The sequence below is a fragment of the Sturnus vulgaris genome, chromosome 1 (assembly GCF_052056855.1).
Source record: "Sturnus vulgaris isolate bStuVul1 chromosome 1, bStuVul1.hap1, whole genome shotgun sequence".
Taxonomy (NCBI): Eukaryota; Metazoa; Chordata; class Aves; order Passeriformes; family Sturnidae; genus Sturnus; species Sturnus vulgaris.
Window position 1 is genome coordinate 101,796,095 of NC_142243.1, and position 13,142 is coordinate 101,809,236.

At 33.7% G+C, this 13,142-nt stretch overlaps 1 long non-coding RNA gene across 1 annotated transcript in view; it reads right to left on the reverse strand.

Annotated features, from left to right (window-relative positions):
* The window catches only part of LOC148225379 (uncharacterized), a 65,369-nt gene extending 58,935 nt beyond the window's left edge, over positions 1-6,434 (reverse strand). Inside the window, exons 1-2 of the long non-coding RNA XR_015803849.1 lie at positions 6,255-6,434; positions 5,412-5,561 (exon numbers count right to left, since the gene is read on the reverse strand). This is a non-coding gene — a long non-coding RNA (uncharacterized LOC148225379). The remainder of the gene's footprint in view (positions 1-5,411; positions 5,562-6,254) is intronic.
* Positions 6,435-13,142: the final 6,708 nt, after the last annotated feature.

The following is a 13,142-nucleotide window of genomic DNA, read 5'->3' on the forward strand; positions in this document are numbered from 1 at the left end:
AGGACATTTAGAATTGTGTATTAGTGTCTGCTCCTTCTAAGTGAGGCATTGACCAAGAAGGACTCTGCCCTGCATCAGATGAAATTACATTGACATTGAATTTGCATGCACAATGGCTTGAACCATTCTGCCATTCTGTGATTCTGTGAAATTGTTCCATTCACTGGCACATTCATGAAGGCACACTGGCTTTTATACACTGGGCCAGTAGATTAATCTCTGTTTGTTTTCAGAATTCCATGTATTTTATGCACAGAACACAGGAGTTTATAAGTTAAAACTAAATTAAATATAGTTGTTCTTAAATCAAACAAACAAACATATTTTTAAAATTGCACAAGTAAATTTTGTTGCTGTACATGTGCTACTGCAGCATTGACAAATATTACCAAAAACCTGTTTGACACCTTTTAGAGTGGTGAAGACTGAAAGTGAGTGGTTAATATATTTTAAACATTCCAATTTTTTAATATATATTGTTATGTGCACTTTGCTTCCCCATATGAGTATGCCAACTGATGTTTAATTTCATTTCATTTCAATTTGATGGTAAGCATAAAAGATAATTTATTCAATCCTAGGTTACCCATATTCTCAGGATTCAGGCATAATTTTGGGAAAAATCAAGGGATAAAGAATTTCAAAATTGCACAATTTTCTTCACTAAATTCACTTAAAAGGGATAGATTTTTCATCTGTCAAAGTTGACAGTGACTGAGGTTCGCCAGGAATTTTACCTAGGAGATAGCTTTTCTTCCTACTTAACATTTCCTCTCCCCTTACATATAAATATACATAAAAAGAGGCTGAAAACGTCATTGGATAAGTAAGTATTTCTTGTCATGGCTACTTTTTCCTAGCAGAGGTTTTTTAAGAGGAATCTTGTAGCCAATACATGAAACACTCTTTGGATTAGCAACAATAATCATGGAGGTCTCTCAATAAAGACTGCGCTTGCCTAAAGTAAGATCACAGCCTATTATGAAATCAACTGGAATGAAAAAAAAGATGTTATAAGAGAAGATTCATATACATTCTTTTCTTTACACAAAATCTTATCTAACTTACTCATGTTCTGTGGAATGAGAAGCATAGTTTTCCTGCTTTTCAGCAATTAAAGGATTAAATTACACATATTTGAGGCAGACCTGTAGACTCAAAATTCATGCATTATTTCAGTATGTCCAAGAGAATTGTGAGAAATTTTTGACTCTTGTATGTGAAATCCGGGAAATCCACCATAACCAAGAATTTGGAACTACACCAAAATTCTGGAGCCTTTCAACTGAAATGATTTATATATGCTTGCTTGATTTACTTCTACTACCTAGAAGTAGCAAAGGATTGATATATTTCTCAGTATGTTACCTGAGCCAATAGAAGTCATTATATTCCATTGTTATGGCCATTATAATACAGTGCCAAAGAAATTATAAGCAGCAAAACTGAGATATTTGTTTATCCCTCATGTCTATTTTCTAACTGCAAAGAAAAATCCCAGCCAGAACAAGTGTTTGCAAGCCTTCCATGTGAAGGCTTCGATGTGAAGCACCTTCCCTGGACCACAGCAAGATTTAACAGTCCCGTGGAGAGGCTTTCCTATTGACATAGATTTACAGGGCTTTTTTCTTTATCTCCCCACAATATTTTTGACAGACTTAGTCCCTTTTATCTTTTAAAGCCTTTTACTGTGCCTTTGTTCAAGAATAACTACTCATTCTGTTAGAGCACTTCGGTTTGGGGAGACTTTCTCTTCATATAATTTATAAATGCAATAAATTCACACAAATGAAGATCTTAGAGCCTATAAATGTTAGAGCTTCATTAAGCTGCATTTTTTAAGCCAGGAAAAGCCATTAAGTAATAAACAGAAAATGCCAAGTTTCCTGTGACATTTCTAAAGCCTATCAAAGGATTTGAAAATTAAATGAAAGGTTAGATAAAATTTTGTTTCATAAAGTTCTATTTCCTTCATTTTTCATGTATTCATAATACTCAACTGCACATACAATCCAAAAATTTCATATTTTGTTTTGTGTTTGTTCCTCTGGACAAGACAATATATTAACAGATATATGCAAAAGTTTTGCCAAATCATTTTCTAGACTTAAGTTTTGTAGAATATATTGGCTTTTATTAAACATTATATCTTTATTTCTGTCTGTCTGTCTATACAAACGCATACTTAAATCTGCTCCCACCATCTGTGAGTCCTACCTGATTCCAGATTACATTTTTAGCCACTCACATGAGTTCTGACTGAGACAGGTCCACGTTTTTCACTTGGCTTTTCTTGCTCACTAAGGTAGATTTTTATCTCTAATATTCCTACATTGTATATTTCAGTGCTTAATAAAGTAAAACAGTATTGAAATAAAATGGATTTCTGTCATTGTTCAGATATGGATTTGCAGTGTTCCTAACTGTGGGGCTATTGTTTAACTACATCCTTCACTTGAGACCTTAATTTGATTTTTCCTCTTTATTTCTAGACAAACTCTGAATATAAGAGCAGTTAATAAAATCAGTAAATATATTTGATAGAGGGTGGTGTTGAAAGCATTTCATGCCAGTTCTGCACATTATTCCAAATCTATACTTCTTACAGAATACTACACACAATCCAAAATAACCTGCAGACACCCTAGCTTTTTCTCATGATGAGGTTTGTTGTTCCTAGTTTTTAACAGTTAAAATATTTTAGTTAGAAAAATTCTTCTTTTAAATGTTTAGAAGAAAATTTCTGCTTAAAATAATAATTTCTAGGGATGATAGAGAAACCACACACACTGCATATATACATTTATATGGTACGTATATGTGTACGTATATACACCATATAAAGCATACCATATATTCTTTCTTACACTAGAATTAATACTGTCAACAACTTGTGTATATGCATTTTTCCTGTATGAAATCATTATACTCTTTGCTTTTCCAAGATAAGGACAAAATATATGGATCACACAAATTTGCAAAAATGTGCAAATCTTATGTAAATAAACTTTTCTGCATGACTTCTGGCTGAGATTTAGCTCAAATTTTTACTGGGATTGTGTGGTCAGGTCATGTATGGAACAGCAAGGTATAAAGGACAGTTACCAATTTGCACCTAAAACTGTCTGAAAGTTTAAAGCCTCCTTAAACTCAATTTTTAAAAATTTTTTAATTTTTTTTTTTTACCATGCTGCTAAGTAAGGTAGACAATGAATTCGGTAGGGAGAAAAGATAAGAGAAAGTAAAAAATGCCTTACATCTTAAAGGCAGGCTGTCATGCAGAATACTGTATCATTCTCATTTTAGGTATTAGTCTTGACAAGGGTTTCCTTTCTATCTCATTAGAGACAGAGCAAACCTGCTGAGATACAAGATTTTGCATCTTTTAATTATGTCCTACAGGGAAGGAATGAAAAAGATCTCATCAAAATGAAGATCCCCTGAAAATGAGTTCTGTAAAACTGGTGTCCCTCTCTTAATAGTCAGTGCTAGGAGCAATGGCACGTTATTGTATTTGCTTTTCTTTAAACAAAAGGCCTCTTGCATTCCCTAAGGAGGCAACTATGTTAGAAAGCTCCACCTATCCAAAGCTTCTCTGACTTCCCTATTATCACCCTATAGCCACAGCCTTCTCTGCCTGCACATCCATCTTCCCTTTCCTCTCCCTCTCCCCGTTTTAGTCCATTCTTCCATCTACCTTTCTTAAGTGCAACTTAAGTCTGTTCTTGGTAGATGCATAACATTTATCCCAATTAAAATTAAATACATTGGCACCAGAGTTTTCTTGGCCATTTCCTAGACACTAGAAGAATACTTGCTTATACCTAGAAATTTTATTTTCATTGATGTGTAGAGTCAGGGCCTGGACTGAATGCTTGTCATAGACTTGGCTTATGCAACTACAAAAAAACCAAGAATTGTAAGTGATCTTAAATGTGTGAACCTTTTGTTTAGGGGTGGCAGAACAGAGGGAATACTTTAGCATATGTATATATATGTGTATATAAAACATATCTCTATATATGTTTTACATAAATATATGTACACTCACATATCTATATATCTACATCCTTTATGCATCCTTTATAACATATTTATATATGCTATATGTACTAGATACACATATATATGTTTTACATAAAACATATATACATGTTTTAGGGCTCATTGGTAGAATGAGGACTGGCCAGGTGGTTGTAGTTACAATTAGATCTTTATTACTAAATAAATATTTTAACAGTGAACATAGCTTATTTTTTATCTACAGCAACAGTTAGTGTAGCTTACTGTTGCACAGAATTTTTGGCAATTACCATAGCTTTCAATTAAGCAGAATTTCTAGTTAACTGAACTTTTATTCACTTGGATCCTCTATAGATTAGGTACAAAATTCTTAAGAATCAGCCTATGAAACAATAATTGTAAAATTAGATTAAAAATATTCTTAACAAGAGTCACCATTTAGTCTTTGAAGACTTCTATTTCGGTGGAAGTGAACTTTGTATACTAAGATTTGCTGCCGGAAATCAGGACCATTTCCTTGAAAAATTGTGTTTTATAACAGGAGTATATGAAATTTTGGGAGCTGCTCATAGTAAAAGCTCCCAGTAAACTATCATGTTTTCACATGATCAGATTCTCACATTCACATTCTCTGGCCTTCCCACATACACTCATCTGAGCTCACACAAAGTGGGTATTTTTGTCATTGCTACTACAGGTGTTCGGTAAGTGGTGAGACATGAGGAGATTCTGGATAGCTCTACAATTTTTGTGTGTCAATTTTTGTTGTGTTTCTTCGATGCTAAATTTGTGTCTGAACTATTTGAATGCGTCTCTTTTATAGAGCTGTTTTAAGATGCGTCTTCTGTCTTCAGAATATTTTTCTTGTGACAAATCAATGGTAAAAGTATAAAGATTGTTTCCAGAAAAATAAGTATTTGTGTCAATGAATCATAGCAGCTTCAAATTTATTCTGGGTTATGTGCATGTTCTGAAATCATTCCATTATCTACATATATTTTTCCTCCTGATGTATTAGGATGCATTTTTTTCCACTTTGATTTGTACTTTGTTCTTTATACTAAGATGCTGGAGATTAGATATTTTTTTAGATGTTTTAAAGGAAACATTATGATTTACAAGAGTAATTTGAAAAAATATCAGTATATATTTTTCATTGTCTTAGCTATTTTTTTTCAAGAACTTTGTTTAATTTCCTGCTATAAGTGGTCTCCCTTCAAAAGATAAATAGTATAGTAGTGGGGAGGGGGGCAAATTGGAGATAAAATATGGAGCTTTTAAATTATTTGAAATAATCTGTCATTGAAAATGGAGGAGTTGATGTCTCTAGGAAATGCCTACAGACATAATGTCTAAGCCACAGAGTGGCCAAAGGGCAGCAAAGTTACCTCGTGCAGTGGAAGGAATGGAACCACCACACCCAAATGTCAGTAGAGTGGAACCAATGTGTAGCATCAGGTTTTTGAGGTGTTCCACACATTGTACTTGGACTCTGCTCCTGCACTGTGAACTGCACACACACAATTCTGCATCAGCACCTGTACAGGATTGAGTAATGATTATTAGTGTTAGGTTTGTTTGTTAACAAGTGAAATTATGTATGAAAGATTTTATGCAAATTTACTGTTCCTGTGTAATTAGGCATATATTGCAATTGACTTTTTATTGACAGAACTTTGTATTCTGGTAACAACCCGTTGAGCCATTTATTTACAACGCTCTTAGTAAACTAATCCAAATTTCTAGGCATTCAAACTGGTGATGTAATTGTCCATTTTTGTGTGATTCAGAATCAATACAATTTTCTAGGATCAAATTTATACTTAACATTTTTTGATTTATGCTTATTGAAACATCTTACTTTCACTGTTAAATTTTTCTAAAAATTCAGTGTTTATAATTATGAGACGATAATATAAAATATGTAGTAATATAAAACTGAGATGAAACAATTTTTAGGTTTAATTTTAAAAAATTGCACTGTCTTGCAAAACATTTCTTATTCATGTCTTTTCAAGTATATAAATCATAGCTTTTGGCTATAATATAGTATTTGTTTGTTTCTTTTCCTATTAAAGCCCCAACATAGTAATAAAGTGTGTCCCTGTGCAAGCCAAGTAGCTCTTTTTGTAATGCATTTAATAGGAAAACAGATAGTTCTGCATTATATTTTGCTTGTACTCTAATATGTATTTCTCTAATGAGCAAAGATCCTTGGTCAGAAAACATACCTTGAACTAAATTGATCTCTCAAATGCAACTGTCATGATTATCATCAGATAAATCACCTTGCCACAGGAAAGGTTATTTTCTTAGTTTCATCATGTAAATGCAATCATGCTTCTCGAAGTTGCTTGTCCCCCAAATCAGGAGCACCGCCTCAGTATCAGGGACATCTCTTGAACTATGCTTTTGCTAAAAGAAATAAAATACCATAGCAGCTGTAGGTTAATGTCAATATTACATTTGCTATTCTTCTCTCTTTTTTCGTTACAGCAAAAAAATTGCCAAAAGTTCTGAAAGTTGTAATTTACTCTAAAGTCGCCAAAATGACACCACCCCACCCTTCCCATGTCTTCTCTGTTCACTCGATTTCACCCATTTCCACTGGGGAATATTTGAAGAGACTCAGGTTGTGAAGCTTATGGTGAGAGAGCAGCTGAATCCTATTAGAAAACTGACAAGCTGTTTGTGCAGACAGGATGCCTGTCAAAGCAAGTTTGTCCAATCACTGACATTTGGGCTAGGGAATGTGATGGGAAGTGATTGATGCATGCTCTCCACATTCGCTTCTCATTGTGCCCTGCGAGTCAACAACTTGTCAGTGTGGGAAAATAAGCGTGTTATAGAGTAAGATGTTAGTCCCACAGATAAGCAGGAAGAATTTGGCTGTCACCTGTGGCAACTTTAGTCTCTAGGTAGGTGAATGAGATAATCACAGCTGGCAGAATTTGCCTCATATACAAGGATGAAGCAGACCCTTCTAAGAGAAGACTTTAAACTGATTTTATATTAGCAGTTACCATTGTTCTCAGCAAGAAATTTCTGAAGGTAATATACAACTCCAGGTATAGAGGAAATGAGCTATATAATGCTGAATTAGAAAGGTTTTAAAGAAAATTGTGTGAATAGCTATACTGAACTCAACACCAGGATTTATATTTGAAAAAACCTTTTATCCAGACAGTTTGTTAGCAAAGACAGTCCTCCTAAAGGACAAGAGATAATAAACAAGATTAATGGGAAGAACTGGAGGGTGAAGCAGCATAGTTCGCACTTTCTTTGCATTTTGTGAAAAAATATGTGAAATATAAACAAGGAGCATTGCTACTTGTATCTTTTTGGCTCTTCCAAATATATTTCAAATATTCTTTATGCATAAATAACTGTAAAGAAGGCATTACTTTGCAGTGCTAAGAATGGCGTCAAAATAAAGCTTCTTTAATTGCCCAAAATCAAACACTGACATTTCGTCAGAAGGACACACAGAAATATTGATCTTTAATCTCCTACATAAACAGTTTGACTGTCCCTATGTTTTATAGAATATGTATAATCTATATTAAAATACACTTACTCACATTTGAATAGTTTAGGCAATCACATTTTTAAAAAATCACTCTTCCGGAGGAGTATGAAAAACCTAAAACTCATTACAATTAATGCATGAATTTCTTCTATCTTCCTCATCATGTAAATTTTTTACATTAAGGCAAAATCAGATTAATTTTCATTGTTGCCCTGGTATGGATGTACAAATTTACATTTGGATGACAATCATTTCCTGGATGACTTAACAAGTGTGGGAATGAAGATAAAACACTAAAAATATTTGATCATTTTAGCATCCCAGGCAGATTTAGAATCAGCTTGCTGAACTACTTCTCCAGTCCATTGACCACTGAAAAATGTCATTTTAATATTCTACCTGAAAATCATAATTTAGTTTGGTATCCCTCAGATCCTGCTTAGAAGAAATAGGTGAATTCATAATTTCATATTTTTTCAGGGATAAAAATTGAAGAGGGGTATAAAAACAGATGATTCTTGGAACTGTCTTCCCTCTCATAGAAAATTATCTTCCCGTAGTTTTTTCTAATTTTTTCAGTAAGTCTTTATAATAATATGTAACTTTCTGGAAGCAGGATTAAACACTAAAAATTTTAAAATCTCATCACTATTTCTAAAAGGAAAAAGTGTGTTAGAACAATGCAGAAAAATATGAAAAAAAAGAGAAAACTACAATAATGTAAAAAAAATGATTAGTGCAGAATTAAGAGTGTACTATTGAATAAAGAAACATCATAAATAAAATTTCTGTAATGATACATAACATTATTTGAATGAAGCATTTGTTTGAAGACAGGCAAATTGTATGAACCTAAGAACCTACCCCTGAGGGAATACATACGTATTATTTTTGCAACCTCTCAAAGCAATTAATTCTGTTTTCTTTGTACCTTTCTTTTCTCTTACTGCAGTGTGTTTCTGAGGACCTATGCAGAGTAACATATTATAGAAAACTTTTTTGGAACAAAATTGAGAATTATTACAGGAGTCCATTAACAAGGATTTATTAATTCAAAGTGTTGCCTATCCTACCTGTTAACTGACAAGAGGAAGCATTATTGGTGTTGTGACAATTTTTTTTGTAGTGCAAGATTTTATTGGAAAGAAGCATGCATTGATGTTTTCATTACGTTTTGACAAATGTTTGTTGAATCAAGGATTTAAAATATCAATAAAATGCGTAATACAGTTGGGGTTTTTTTGTAGTTTTGGATGACATGCCATTTAAGGAAGAGTAAGTAAAGGATATGACAGCAGCTTGATTTTCATACAGCTACTGAGGGGGATTATAAGTCCACTAGTGTTTTGGAATTAAAAAAGAAAATCATGAAGAACTTGAAGAATATGCTGAGCTGGAAGGGACGCATGATGATCACTGAGTCTACCTCATACATAGGGCAACCTACATATTAAACCATGTGTCTAAGACCCTGCCCAAATTCTTCTTGAAAACTGGCAGGCTTGAGGCAAGATCTATTCCCCAGGGAGCAGCTCCACTGCTTGATAATACTCCCAGTAAGGACCTTTTTCCTAATACCCAATCTGAAACCCCCAGACTGATCAGCTTCAACACACCTTTCTGTCTTACTACCAGACACCAGAGAAAGCGATTGGCACCTTCATCTCTGCTCCCCATCATGAGGAAATTGTAGACAGCAATGAGTTCATGATTCAGCCTCCTTTTCTGTAATCTGAACAAAGTCATGCCCTCTACTCCTTTAACCAACCTTCTTACCCGCCTTGGGATTTATTCCAACTTTTTATATCCTGCTTATATTTATGTGGAGCTCAACACTGAACACTTATTCAAAGTGGGGTTGAGTGTTTTGAGCAGCAGCAAAACAGATGAAGAACTGAAAGGAAAAACCAACGACACAGCATTAAAAATGTTCATGGAATTAATGTTTTTTTGTTTTATGAAAGATAAGAATATTTTTTTTAATTCTTAGAATTTTATTTTGTTCAGTACTTGCAATTATCCTCCCTCATGTGTTTGCAATTGGTAAGTGTTTCTTTCCAGATCTTTTATCTTTTAAATATATGCAATCAGCTTTACAATCTTCCTTCTATTTGAAAAAGTGACAAAAGTCACTGAGACTTTCTACTAGTATTGAGACAATAAAATGTTTCATATTAAAACTCAATATTTTTTTCTTTTCTTTTCAAGTAAAAAGCCTTTTTTCCTCCTTTTAACTTTATCTGATTTCCATAATGCATTTTGCATCTTGAATTCCGTTTGTTGCCAGCTGGCAGAGACGCTGGAAATTCAAAGTCTGCTTTTCATATTTGTGGTAGAGTGAATTCTCAAACTAGTCTTTCAGTCTTTGTTGCTCTTGAACAAAACTGTGGATCGTGGCGTAAATGGTGACAATGTTACCTGGTGTGCTCCCTGGCATTCTGGCAAAGGGTACCTCTCCTTGCCAAAGCCTATCTGGCTAAATTCAATTGTACAAGAGGATTTGTGTCTGGTCCTGGTGTCCTGATATGATAGGCTGGAGAGGACCTGATCTCTGCTCACCAGCAGCGACCTCTTCCATTCAGGCACTTTGTTCTAGCTCTGGATTTTTCCCATTCTTGGTTTGCTTTAAAAGTATTTTTATAGCACTTGAAATTAATTTCATTTGTGAAGTTTAAGGCTCATATTTTTAAAAGTTATATAAAGTCCACTAACAACCTCCCAGGGCTCTGATACAAGGTTTGTGTTCACTGGCAGATACTTCTTTTCGGTTTCCCACTTTTTCCTAATGTTTTGCTAAACGTGGATAAACAATAAACTCATAAAATATGGTTTACTGAGGCCTCTAAACTCTTGCCAGTAGCACAGCACACTCTCATTACAATGCTTACATTTTTGAACAGCAAATGCAGATATATCCCTCTAGAGAGGAACAGAAAACAACAGAGAGAACTGGGAAACCCACTGAATCTGCCCACATCTCCTTAGTGGTTCATTCATTTTCTCTTCCAGTACCAATTTAATTACCTCTCTAATGCCTTCACATTGTTTCATCTTTGATTTTTTGGGATATGTGATTCTCTTCACAATTTCCTATTTTATGTTTTTCCTGCAATATCCTCCCTGGAATTTGAGTTCAGGAGTGTGAGAAAGTTACCATGCATCAGCCTAATGTGAGGTGTCTTGGCTGGGAAAGGGCTTCCAGCACTGGGTTGGGGCATCACAGCCCCAGTGCAGCCTTTCCTGTTTTCCCCATGTACAAAAGAGATTGCCTGCAGTACATGGAACATCTTTCACCTTGGTGGAGCAGTATCTGTGATCAGGGCTGTAGCAAACAAAACTTTTAGAGGAAAGGGTCAATGTATAATTACGACTGCAACAAAATTTGGGGTTTTTTTTAATCATTGCTTTATATTACAAACCTTTGCATAGAAAAAGCAGAGACTTAAAGCCTACCATTATTTCCCATTTTATTTTATCAAAAAAATGGAGCTTTGGTTATATAAGAACTAGAATACCATACTGGATAATCATTCTGCATAAGGAAAGTTTCCCACCAAAATTCTGATCACATTTGTTTGTCCATGTCACATAGGTTATCACACTAGCTTATTATTAAAACAATAAAAGAAATTTGGATGTCAAAAATTTTAGCAGGATAACAACACCTCCTCCTCCTCCTCCTCTTCCTCTTCCTCCTCCTCTTCCTTCTTCTTCTTCTTCTTCTTCTTCTTCTTCTTCTTCTTCTTCTTCAATAAGAACAAGACTTATTTAAAATATTGCCTCAAAAAATTAAAAATAAATTTAGGTATTTTAAAATAATAAAGCATATTTTATTTGCAAAAAAGGAACTGCTCTTTGATTTTGACCCAAGACAAAAAAAAAAAAACAAAACAAAACAAACAAACAAACAAACAAACAAACAAAAAAAAAAAAAAAAAAAAAAAAAAAAAAAAAAAAAACCAAAACCCCAAAACCTTCTTTCTTTAGCTCCAAAGATTGACAATTTCATTTTGCAATTTTCAGATTTAAGTTCAGATATTCTGTGTGCCTTTAAAATATTAATTTTCTGATAAATTTTTAATGATGGTAATAGAAAAGTTCATTTATGGTTATAGTAGCATTAAAAAATATGTTTACTCTTTGCAATATTTGAATGATGGCAAAGAAGGATTTTTTCCTTCATTAAGAATCCTGGATGTCATTATTATGCTTTCCAGTACAGCAAAACTGTGATTAGGCTGATACTGTTGCTTCTCTTATCTCATTCCTCGTTCCTGTGAATCATTTTTGTCTCAATCCACAATCTCTGCCTTTTGTATCTGCCACTAGAGGAGGGAGCAGAAGGCTTTTGGTTTTATTTTTACTGAGAGTACTATATTGGGCAATACCATTCCTAAATCATTACATACATATGAGTGTGTTTGATAAATAGTTCTGTCACTTGGATCTCTTTCACATAAACTCACATTTATACAAAACAAATTTATCCGAATTCATCTTGAACAAGATGCCTCAGTCCCATCCATCACCTCGTGATACTTTTAGGATCATGTGGACTGGACAAATTCCATACTGAAACTGATATTTAGGGCAGCAAGTTATTTGAAGTAAACATCAGTCAGGTAGAGGAGAGGTAGTTGAGCTGAGCATGCATCATTTGATTTTTCTGACCAAATGATTTGGCAACACTTATCTCAGCTGCCCAACTTACAGCAGCTCTATGGTTGCTGCATCTACCCTTACTTTGCTCCTCTTCTTGCAAGGCAGCAGGAGTTGGAAAACTCAGAAGCACATATTTGTCTCAAAAAGACCACTTAGAATTTCTTTTCAGCTCAAGATACACTTATGAATAGCTATTTTTCATCATAAAATTACTAATACATAAAATCTGAATGGAAGTGCAATATGCAAAAAGTTGATATGTTTTTGCTGAGTCAGGAGCTAGCAGAGCATTATTTTGACCAGTACAATATAATAAATGAAGGTTTTAATTATTTTACTAGAATTAATTTGTTCTGTAGAAAAGGCTGTAATTTTGATTATCTGTAAATTAACTCATGTAGGTTCTCACTATATATATATAAATGATCCATAAGAGTAATATCCTAGAAAGGTTTTTAATTATAAAATAAACCCCCTAGTAACTCAAATAGCAAGTGAATTAATATAGATTATGCAATTAATTTCTTGGGTACAGCCTTATTTTATAATTTAAAAGCTTTCCAGTAATCCTACTGATGCATAACATTTCTATAATTAATGCAACACTCACAACCATGTCTAATTAGTATGCTTTCAAAATAATTTGTTGCATAAGCAAAAAAAATCCCCCAATATTTAACAGTAAGGTCAGATTCTCTAATGGTGTACTTTTTCAATGTCAACATAAACAGTGTTAAAAGTCATAATATGTATTTTTGCTCGAAATTGAAGAGCACCAGTATTCCTTTGTTTGGTGAAAATTTAAAGACAAAATTGCTACCAAAAGCATGATTTTCTGTTCTTTTAACAATCTTGATGATATTTAAACCATTCTGGAAAGATGAATGACTACAGCAGAACCTAAACTCTGATATTATTGCTGTTAAGA